A 12,042-nucleotide genomic window follows, 5' to 3' on the forward strand; every position below is an offset into this window, starting at 1 on the left:
CATGGATCCAAATTTGGCTGGTTCAGCAGAGACTGGACACATTTTGATCAATGTATGTGCAGGCTAATTGTATCAAAGTGGATACATTGATTTGTACAACCAGTCTGCTATTACTGCCAGTGGCTATAGCTGATAGCAGTAATCATTGTGTTCTGCCACCCGGGAAGGGTCCCTGCGCCCCCCTGCTAGCAGAACTCCATGGCACTGTATGAGGCATTCCCCCATCTCAGCACTAAATGTCTTGATGGAGGAATCTCTCTCTCTCTCTCTCTCTCTCTCTCTCTCTCTCTCTCTCTCTCTCTCTCTCTCTCTCTCTCTCTCTCTCTCTCTCTCTCTCTCTCTCTCTCTCTCTCTCTCTCTCTCTCTCTCCCTCCCCCTCTCTCTCTCTCTCTCTCTCTCTCTCTCTCTCCCTCCCCCTCTCTCTCTCCCTCTCTCTCCCTCTCCCTCTCCCTGCAACTCTTTGGCACTTATTGTGCAGCCCTCAGGGCCCTTGTAGACAATAGTCAGGGTTTTTGCTACCTAGGTTCTTACTCAGGCGAGGGAAGAAAAAGGATTCATTAGCCTGAGTTCTATTAGATAAATTGTGTGTGTTTTTTTATTTTTATTTTTATTTTTCCTTCAAACATATATATATGAAGGAGCAATGTGAAAATGGCCATCAAGTAGTCAGAAGCCGTTGGTCCAACATATGGGCTGTAAAGGAGGACCTGGTGTTGTCCTACATGCCAGAAACCGGTCAAGTCTGGAGATGGTGCAGCCTGCCCTGGAGTAAATCACCTTTTGGGTCTAAAATGATTTTTTTTTTTTTATAAGTACTAATTTTTTTTCTGTGCTGTCCACCTCTGAATCTTTTTAATAAGGGTGGAAAAGAGTACAAATGTAGAAGTGTTAATTTTTAAGGGGACTGTGATGGCTGTGATCCATAAATTTCATGTATTTTTCTATTACTTTCTCCTGAAGTATTGTACATTCTCTCAACCCCTGTAGCACTCTTCCTTCAGGCTCTGGCCATCTTTATGTAGCACTGCTGTAGTCTCTGACCATGTCCCATAGCACTGCTGTAGTCTCTGACCATGTCCCATAGCACTGCTGTAGTCTCTGACCATGTCCCATAGCACTGCTGTAGTCTCTGACCATGTCCCATAGCACTGCTGTAGTCTCTGACCATGTCCCATAGCACTGCTGTAGTCTCTGACCATGTCCCATAGCACTGCTGTAGTCTCTGACCATGTCCCATAGCACTGCTGTAGTCTCTGACCATGTACCATAGCACAGCTGTAGTCTCTGACCATGTCCCATAGCACTGCTGTAGTCTCTGACCATGTCCCATAGCACTGCTGTAGTCTCTGACCATGTCCCATAGCACTGCTGTAGTCTCTGACCATGTCCCATAGCACTGCTGTAGTCTCTGACCATGTCCCATAGCACAGCTGTGGTATCTGACAACTGTATTCTTTGACTACCTTCTGTACAGCCCTTTCGCAATGTCGAGAACTTTGGCCAACATTGCTTTGATTTCTCAAGCCTGGAGTGGTCTTTATACGTTTTTTGATGTGTGTGTTTTTTATTTTTTTCAGTTTGTGACCACTTTCTGTAAAATAAAAATTTGTGTTCATCAAAGATGTTACCTCGTCATTTTCTTAATCTGTCAGATACAGGTCGTCTTTAGACATGTGCACACTGAAATATTTTGTTTTCGTCCGAAAAATAAATTTATCTAGTTACTCCCGAAATTCTTTTTTATTTATTTTGTTTTTCGTTAGAAATTGCATTCGTCCGAAAATCTGAATGAATTAAGGTTGAATCTGTCATTGAAGGCTTATGGTGTCTGTCGAATGTTCAAAGACGATTCGACGGAGCAGCGAAACTGTACGTCAAAACGTAAATTTCTGGTCTAATGTTCCACCTACAAGCTATAGAAGAATTCTAATGTTGTATGACTAATAATAATTATATTTATACATTTTTATTACTAGTCAACCAATATTAGAATTTTTCTATAGTCTATGGGCGGAACATTCGACCAGAAATGTACAATTGCATCGTCGTACAGTTTAGCTGCTTTATCAAATCTTCTTTGAACATTTGACAGACACCATAAGCCTTCAATGACAGATTTGACGTTTGTATGTTTTTCGATGCTTTGTCAAATCTTCGTCGTTCATGTTGACTTGTCAAGTTAGTTCTAGCTATTTTACTGCTCCTCCTCTTTGGTTATAACCAGCCAATAACATTCATCATCATCATCATCATTATTTTTATTTTACTTCCCCCACCCAATTCCAGCAGCGATCTCTTTTTTATTTTTTTTCTCTGTCGAATCTTTTCTCTCTATGTAGAATAATCTTGGACTAAGAGGGCCAGATTCTCAAAAGAGATACGCCGGCGTATCTCCTGATACGCCGTCGTATCTCTGAGTCCGCCTGTCGTATCGATGCACCTGATTCATAGAATCAGTTACGCATAGATAAGCATTAGATCCGACAGGCGTAAGGCTCTTACGCTGTCGAATCTTAAATGCATTTTTTTTTTTTGCCGCTAGGTGTCGCCGACGTCAGTTTCCCCATCGAGTATGCAAACTAGCAAAATACGCGAATTCCCGAACGTACGCGCGGTCGACGCAGTGAAGTTACGACGTTTACGTTAGATTTGCGACACGTAAAGTTGCCCCTGGGTATATGAGGCGCAGTCAATGTTAAGTATGGCTGTCGTTCCTGCGTTGAAATTTGAAAATTTACATTGTTTGCGTAAGTCGTCCATGAATAGGGCTGGACGCCATTTATGTTCACGTCGAAACCAATGACGTCCTTGCAACGTCATTTAGCGCAATGCACGTCGGGAAATTTTAGGGACGGCGCATGCGCAGTACGTTCGGCGCGGGAACACGCGTAATTTAAATGATCCACGCCCCCTACCCGGGTCATTTGAATTAGGCGGGCTTGCGCCGGGGGATTTACAATATGCCGCCGCAACTTTACAGGCAAGTGCTTTGTGAATCAAACACTTGCCCGTAAAACTTGTGGCGGCGTAATGTAAATGAGATACGTTACGCCGCCGCAGAGATGCGGCGATCTACGAGAATCTGGCCCATAGAGTTAGGCTGCTTTCACATTGAGGCGTGCAGCCGCGGTGACGGTATAGCCGCGCTATTTGTAGCGCGGCTATACCGTCGTATTTACCGCAATATTCGGGCGCTAGCGGTGAGGTTTTAACCCCCGCTAGCGACCGAAAAAGGGTTAATACCGCGCTTTCCCATTGATTTCAATGGGAAGGCGCGGTATAGGAGCGGTGAACACACCGCTCCTATACCACGGTAAAGATGCGGCTAGCAGGACTTTTGGAGCGCTCCTGCTAGCGCACCGCTTCAATGTGAAAGCCTTCGGGCTTTCACATTGAACACTACAGGGCAGGTTTTTTCATGCGGTATAGCAGCGCTATTTTTAGCGCTGTACCGCATGAAAAACGCCTCAATGTGAAAGGGGCCTTAAGGTTAGGCACATCCGACCGACGAAAACGAAAATAAAGCATTTGTTTATGTCGGATCTTTCTGTTTTCATATTCTGCACTTTCGTTTTCGTTTGTTAAAACAATAACGAAAATAGCTGAAATTTGGACGAAAATGAATGCACATGTCTAGTCGTCTTGTTGTTTTTAGTGCTTAAAGCTACTGTGCCCCAAAAAATAATGCCTCTTTCCCACTGCCTGTGACTTAGAACAGCACTGCAATAAAGAAAAACACACAAAAACACTATAAAAAAAAAAAGCTTTTTTCAGAAACTTGCAGCACTACAGTACAGAGTTGTGAACAGAACAGGTTAAAATCATTGCAAATTATCCTCGATTATGGGGTTGTATGGCGAAAAAATCCTGGCTGTGACCCAGATAAGATGCTTAAGGGTCCCCGCTCAGGTTAACAAGGTCCGATGAGTTGGATGCTGCTGACTAGTGTGGGTGCAGGCTGAGGAGAGGTCTGTTCTAGACATGTGCACTGCCGAAAAATTCGTTAAATTTCGTTTTTGTTTCATAATTATTTTTTTTTTTAGCTTTTTTCTTAAAAAACGGAAATTTCGAATTTCCGAAATCGTGAATTTTCACATTTCGGAAATTCGAAATTCCAGAAACCTGAAATTTCTGAATTAACGATGGTAATTTGTCAAAATTCGTTAAATGAATTCGGAACAAAACAAATTGCACATGTCTATCTGTTCAGACCCAAAGCACGCTGCAGAAATAGAAAGGGATAGTCCAGCTGCCACACAACTCGCCCCGCCTGAGTGGTTAACTGCCTCGGCTGCATTCATCCAGGCCACTTCCCCAACATGTTTCGTCCCCGCCTGATGGAAGAGGTGTGCTGCGGCTGGGCTATCCCTTTCTATTTCTGCAGCATAAAAAATATGGCATATTTCTTCACCTGGGAGCCACAGGTGCTGCATATAGTTTCCCATAGAAATCATGGGCTGTATGCAGGTATACACTGGTACATGCATAAACATGTGTATGAACGAACGTCCCTGTATGCAGTCAGTACGTTCGTATGTATGCACGCTCATGTTTGCGCAAGTATTGGTGTACAGCCAATCATTTCTATTTTTATGGTGTATGGTCCAGGGTTCCCATGTGCTTGAGGCATTTCAATGCATCATATCAGAACAATGTGAACCCTTATCTGCATAGGGAAAGGTGTTTTTTTTTTTTTTTTGTAAGGGTAAACCAGTGTTTCTCAACTCCAGTCCTCAAAGCGCCCCAGCAGGTCATGTTTTCAGGATTTCCCTCAGATAAAACAGCTGTGGTAATTATTAAGGCAGTGAAACTGATTAAATCAGCTGCGCAAAATAATGGAAAGCCTAAAAACACGACCTGTTGAGGCGCCTTGAGGACTGGAGTTGAGAAACACTGGGGTAAACTATTAGCCAGATTCAGAAAGACTGGCTTAACTTTGACCCGGCGTAGCGTATCGCATATACGCTACGCCGCCGTAAGTCAGAGAGGCAAGTGCTGTATTCACAAAGCACTTGCCTCCTAAGTTACGGCGGCGTAGCGTAAATGGGCCGGCCTAAGCGCGCCTTATTCAAATGAGGAACAGGGGGGCGTGTTTTATGTTAATGACTTGTGACCCGACGTGATTGGCGTTTTTAACGAACGGCGCATGCGCCGTCCGTGGACATATCCCAGTGTGCATTGCTCCAAAGTACGCCGCAAGGACGTATTGGTTTCGACGTGAACGTATATTACGTCCAGCCCCATTCACGGACGACTTACGCAAACGACGTAAAATTTTCAAAATTCAACGCTGGAACGACGTCCATACTTAACATTGGCTAGGCCAGCTTTTTGTTAGACTAACTTTACGCCGAAAAACGCCTTACGTAAACAGCGTATCTTTACTGCGACGGGCAAGCGTACGTTGGTGAATAGGCGTATCTAGCTGATTTACGCATTCTAGGCATAAATCAGCGTTCACGCCCCTAGCGGCCAGCGGAACTAGACAGCTAAGATACGAGGGCGCAGGCTGTCGTATCTTAGCTACATTTAAGTGTATCTCAATTTGAGAATACACTTAAATGTACGACGGCTTAGATTCCGAGTTACGACGGCGTATCTACTGATACGCTGGCGTAAACCTCTCTGAATCTAGCTATATACATTTAACTGGACCTAGACTGTTTTACCACCTTCCTGCCCAGGCCGTTTTTCAGTTTTCTGCACTGCCACATTTTGAATGGCAAGTACTCAGTTATGCAACAACTGTACCCCAAAAAAGTACCATATTCCATGCACTAGGCTAGTGAGAGAAACCTATCCGGGTGTGCGACGAAAGCTAGAGTGGCGACGAAAGCTGTGTCGCAGGAAGCAGGAGTGTTTCCCGATGGAAATAATGCACCTGAACCTATTTACCTGTTACCCTTTCACCTCTTCAATCACTTCTTTATTTCTTTACCAAGTTCCGTGAATAAATCTTAAGAAAAGGAAGTGTAAAGTATGGACATTGAACTTTTTCAACTCTCATCCATCACCCTGGACGGCGAGGAAATAAAGGTAACATGCTGCCCGAAAATATCCAGCAGCTCCTTCGGGGGTAGTGCTACATATATATCATACAATTCTATACCCACAGTTGATCCAGAGGAAGGCGAAAAACCCCAGCAAAGCATGATCCAATTTGCTCCAGCAGGGGAAAAAACGCAGGTTGGGATATCCGCCGACCTCGCATGTGAGCGAGTCCTGAGAACTCATTCCCACAGGTGGAACAAGTAAAAAGGTGTCTGCGCTGTGAAACACACTATAAATAAATATTAGATGTGTAAAGAGGGGAACGGGCACAGGTGACAGTGAACATGTGAAATACAACGTGATGTTTACAGTAAATGGCAATATATTTGAACAATACCTCAATACATATTAGGGATACACATATGTAACTACCGTATTTTCCGGCGTATAAGACGACTGGGCGTATAAGACGACCCCCTAATTTTCCAGGAAAAATTTTGGTTTTGGGATATACTCACTGTATAAGACTACCCCCTTCTTACTAGTCTTTCTGGAAGCTGAGGGGTAGCCAGAACCGCTGACAGGAACAGGCTTTTTCAAATCTCACTGTGCCATTTCATTACATTCCTCAGTGTGCCATTACATTGCATGCCCAGACTGTGCCATTACATTAAATGCCCCCACTGTGCCATTACATTACATGCCCAGACTGTGCCATTACATTACATGCCCAGACTGTGCCATTACATTACATGCCCCCACTGTGCCATTACATTACATGCCCAGACTGTGCCATTACATTACATGCCCAGACTGTGCCATTACATTACATGCCCAGACTGTGCCATTACATTACATGCCCAGACTGTGCCATTACATGCCCCCACATTGCCATCACTTGCCCCTCACTTGCCTCTCACTGTGTCATCACTTGCCCCCACTGTGCCTAACTTGTTGCCCCCCCAGTGCAATAACCTCAAACACTCACTTTTTTTTTTCCCAGCGGTGACAGTCTCCCATGCTGCGAGCGCGAGCGTGAATGATTTCAAAGCCGCGCCTTCACTTCAGAGTGTTCTGTGATACGCGGCACACAAATTTTCCCAGCAGCGCCTATGTTCTGTTTTCCGCCTATCACAGACATCTTCTCATCTCGTCCGAGGATGAGAAGGCATCTGTGATAGGAGGAACACAGAACAGAGGCGCTGCTGGGAAGATTTTTGTTCCTCCTATCACAGAACACTCTGAAGAGAAGGCGCGGCTTTGAAATCATTCACGCTCGCGCTCGCAGCATGAGAGACTGTCACCGCTGGAAAAAAAAGTGAGTACTGAGACCGTACCCGGCATATAAGACGACCCCCGACTTTGGATGCATGTTTTTGCATCCAGAAAGTCGTCTTATACGCCGGAAAATACGGTAGATAAAAAAGTCCAGAGACCAAAAGAAAGCAAAAAACTCAAATAAACTGGTAAGTCTGATGATGAAAAAGTAAAGACAAAAAATTCAGTGGAAGGAGACCCTGCAGCCAAATATGGTGAAGAAAGGTAAGCCGTACACCTTAAGAGAGTCCACACACACCACTGGTGATCCCAGCAGCTCACCTTAGGTCAGGCAAAATACACCTGATAGGGGAGCCTTGATATATGGCAGTCTGGTCTTGATGGTAGAGATAGCTCTTACAATCCAGGTCCGTACATGCAAAAAAGCGGACATACAACAGGATAGTGTAATATTGATGGCACCAAAGGACCTGGCACATAACACACTCCGATGCACTCACATGTACTATAAAATATAGGGCTTATCTCCACGAGCAGCGAACTCGTCAGTGGTCTGCTTCTCCTCTCTCTCAAGTGCACATGTACATGTATCCCAGGCTGGTGGTGCTGGATGGTTCATACGATGGTAGGATACAGCATACGGCTCATACAGCAGTGGGATAACCAAGACAATAGGGAAGCAGAGCACATCGCATAATCCAGTATAAAAAGGTCAGGTTTATTAACCACTTACCCCCCTGACCATATTGCTGGTCAAAGACCAGAGCACTTTTTGCGATTCGGGACTCTGTCGTTTTAACTGACAATTGCGCGGTCGTGCGACGTGGCTCCCAAACAAAATTGGCGTCCTTTTTTTCCCACAAATAGAGCTTTCTTTTGGTGGTATTTGATCACCTCTGCGGTTTTTATTTTTTGCGCTATAAACAAAAATAGAGCGACAATTTTGAAAAAAATGAATATTTTTTACTTTTTGCTGTAATAAATATCCCCCAAAAATATATAAAAAAACTTTTTTTCCCCTCAGTTTAGGCCGATACGTATTCTTCTACCTATTTTTCGTAAAAAAAAATCGCAATAAGCGTTTATTGATTGGTTTGCGCAAAAGTTATAGCGTTTACAAAATAGGGGGTATTTTTATGTCATTTTTATTAATATATTTTTTTTACTAGTAATGGCGGCGATCAGCGATTTTTTTTCGGTACTGCGACATTATGGCGGACACTTTGGACACTTTTGACACATTTTTGGGCATTTTTATAGCGATCAGTACTATAAAAATGCATTGGATTACTATAAAAATGCCACTGGCAGTGAAGGGGTTAACACTAGGGGGCGGAGAAGGGGTTAAGTATGTTCCCTGGGTGTGTTCTTACTGTTAGGCCTCACTAGGGGAAACACTGATCCTCTGTTCATACATTGTATGAACAGAAGATCAGCATTTTCCCCCTTGACAGGACCCCGCCCCCAATCCCAATGCGTATCGTCGACCACGTGACTTCATCAGGGGTTCCCCTGATGAAGTCACGTGGTTGACGATACGCGTCGGGATTGGAGCGCTGGAGGACCTCTAGCATCCGACGAACGTAGTACGAGTTCGCTACTCGTGGATACATGCCATCTATACCAACTTAAATGTGAGTTGTTTTTTTATGCTGTTTTTAATAAACCTGACCTTTTTATACTGGATTATGTGATGTGCTCTGCTTCCCTATTGTCTTGGTTATCCCACTTCTTATCGGGGGAAGGAGGACCCTGTCCAGTAGGCAGGATGGGGCCCCTTGTTTTCTACACCCGGCTGTTTGTTTATGTACATTGGTTGAAAGAGAAGTGGTTAAAGTATAACTAAAGGCACTTTTTTTTTTTTTTTTTAGGTTTGGATAGTGGAGAGGGATTAGAACCCCTGTCAGTTTTTATTGCTGTCTGTGTCCCCGTTATGTAGATTCCCCCTCTACCATTATCATTGATAGTAAAAAGTAAAAGAAAATCCCAAATGTTGTGTTGTCCCCAGAACAGGAATAGAGGGGGAATCTTCCAATGGGGACACTCATTCTGGTGACCTGGGGGGGGGGGCAAGGGATTCCCTTAACCACTTGCCTACTGGGCACTTTTTACCCCCTTCCTGCCAAGGCCAATTTTCAGCTTTCAGCGCTGTCACACTTTGAATGACAATTGCGCGGTCATGCTACACTGTACCCAAATGACATTTTTATCATTTTTTTCCCCACAAATAGAGCTTTCTCTCGGTGGTATTTAATCTCCACTGGGGTCTTTTATTTTTTACGCTATAAATGAGTAAAGACCAGAAACTAAAAAAAATATATATATATATATATATTTCATAGTTTGCTATAAAATTTTGCAAACAGATAGTTTTTCTCTTTTATTGATGTGCGCTGATGAGACTGCACTGATGGGCAATGCTAAGGCTGCACTGAGGGGTGGCACTGGTAGGTGGTACTGATAGGTGACACTGATGTGGAGGCACTGATTGGCAGCTATGATGGGCACATATTGGCAGCACTGATTGGCAACACTGGTGGGCACTGGTAGGTAGCACTGATAGGCGGTACTGATGGGCACTGGTAGGTGATACTGATAGGTGACACTGATGTGGAAGCACTGATTGGCAGCACTGATGGGCACATATTGGCAGCACTACTGGGCAGTGATTGGCAGCACTGGTGAGCACACATTGGCAGCACTGGTGGGCACTGATGAGGCAGCAATGGGCACTGATAGACTGCACTGATGGGAACAGATGAGGCTGCACTGATAGGTGACACTGATGGGACTGATACATACCTCCCAACATTTTAAAGATCCACTGCGGGACATTTTTGTTGAGCGGGGGGGGGGGATAAGTTGTTGAGGGGGGGCGGCCAATTAAAGTTGTGGGGGCGACGATGGCGGGGGGGGGGGGGGACAATCGCGGGTGGTGAGCGTGCGCAGCCTGTCAGTTCTCCTCTCCTCGCATGTCTCCCCTCTGAAAGTTTGCTTCTCCTGCCTGTGCGGGAAAGTTAACCACTTGGCGGGACTGCGGGAGGATGCAGTCTTTGCGTGAAGTTCCCGCAGAATCCGGGTTGGGGGGTATGCTGATAGGTTGCACTGATAGGCAGTACTGATTGCACTGATAGGTGGCACTGCTGGGCACTGATAGGACTGCTAGGCGGTACTGATTTTAACTGATAGGTAGCACCGATAGGCGGTAACTGGTTTGCACTGATAGGCAGCACTGATGGACACTGATAGGCGGTACTGATTTGTGCTGATAGGTGGCACTAATGGCTTCTGATTTGCACTGATAGGTGGCACTGAATAGCAGTACTGATTTGCACTAATGGACACTGATAGGTGGCACTGTTAGGCACTTATTGGTAGCACTGGTGGGCACTGATTGGCAGCACTGGTGGGAACTAATTGGCAGCACTGGTGGGCACTAATTGGAAGCACTGGTGGGCGCTGATTGGCAGCACTGCTGGGCACTAATTGGCAGTACTGGTGGGCATTAATTGACAGCACTTGTGGGCACTGATTGGCAGCACTGGTGGGCACACATTGGCAGCACTGGAGGACAGTGATTGGCAGCACTGGAGGACACTGATTGGCAGCACTGGAGGACACTGATTGGCAGCACTGGTGGGCACACATTGGCAGCACTGGAGGACACTGATTGGCAGCACTGGAGGACACTGATTGGCAGCACTGGTGGGCACTGATTGGCAGCACTGTAGAGCACTGATTGGCAGCACTGTAGAGCACTGATTGGCAGCACCGGTGGGCACACATTGGCAGCACTGGTGGGCACACATTGGCAGCACTGGAGGGCACTGATTGGCAGCACTGGAGGACACTGATTGGCAGCACTGGTGGGCACTGATTGGCAGCACTGTAGAGCACTGATTGGCAGCACTGTAGAGCACTGATTGGCAGCACCGGTGGGCACACATTGGCAGCACTGGTGGGCACACATTGGCAGCACTGGAGGGCACTGATTGGCAGCACTGGAGGACACTGATTGGCAGCACTGGTGGGCACTGATTGGCAGCACTGTAGAGCACTGATTGGCAGCACTGTAGAGCACTGATTGGCAGCACCGGTGGGCACACATTGGCAGCACTGGTGGGCACACATTGGCAGCACTGGAGGGCACTGATTGGCAGCACCGATGGGCACTGATTGGCAGCAACGTTCTTCTGGTGGGTATCACAAGTGTAAATGAGGTCTAAGAAGATGGCGGCGGGGCGGGCGCTGGATTAGTGATCCGGACTGGTACGTGGACGGGGCTCTGACCGCCCAGCACAATGTTGGAATAGCCGATACCAAATACTGAAAAAGAAATAAAAGAATGATAACAAAATGGAAAGAAGGAAGCGTCTAAAAGGGAACATTCATGATGTCTTCTGCAGCAAAGGCTTTTCCTTTATTTGTGAGTTCCAGGCGAAGGTCCCTTTAAGGGCCAGGCTCCAGACACAACCATTGGTCTTCCTGGAAATACCAATTGCCTGGCTGTCATGCTGATCCTCAGGTGTTCATACAGCGGTGACACCATCACTGAGTTTGCAGATCAGAGCCTCTCACTTCCTTGATTTATATAATAGTTCCAGCTGTGGATGACAGCCAGGCAGCCAGCATTTCCAGAAGGAACAATGGCCACAGGATAATCACTTACACACTCGCTGGTGTTAATTTGTAAGCTGTTTCCCATAGCAACCACATTACCAGCTTTGTACGAGGGAACCTGGTTGCTACGCAACAGCATTTGTCATACACGAG

This window comes from Rana temporaria, chromosome 4 (assembly GCF_905171775.1).
Source record: "Rana temporaria chromosome 4, aRanTem1.1, whole genome shotgun sequence".
Taxonomy (NCBI): domain Eukaryota; kingdom Metazoa; phylum Chordata; class Amphibia; order Anura; family Ranidae; genus Rana; species Rana temporaria.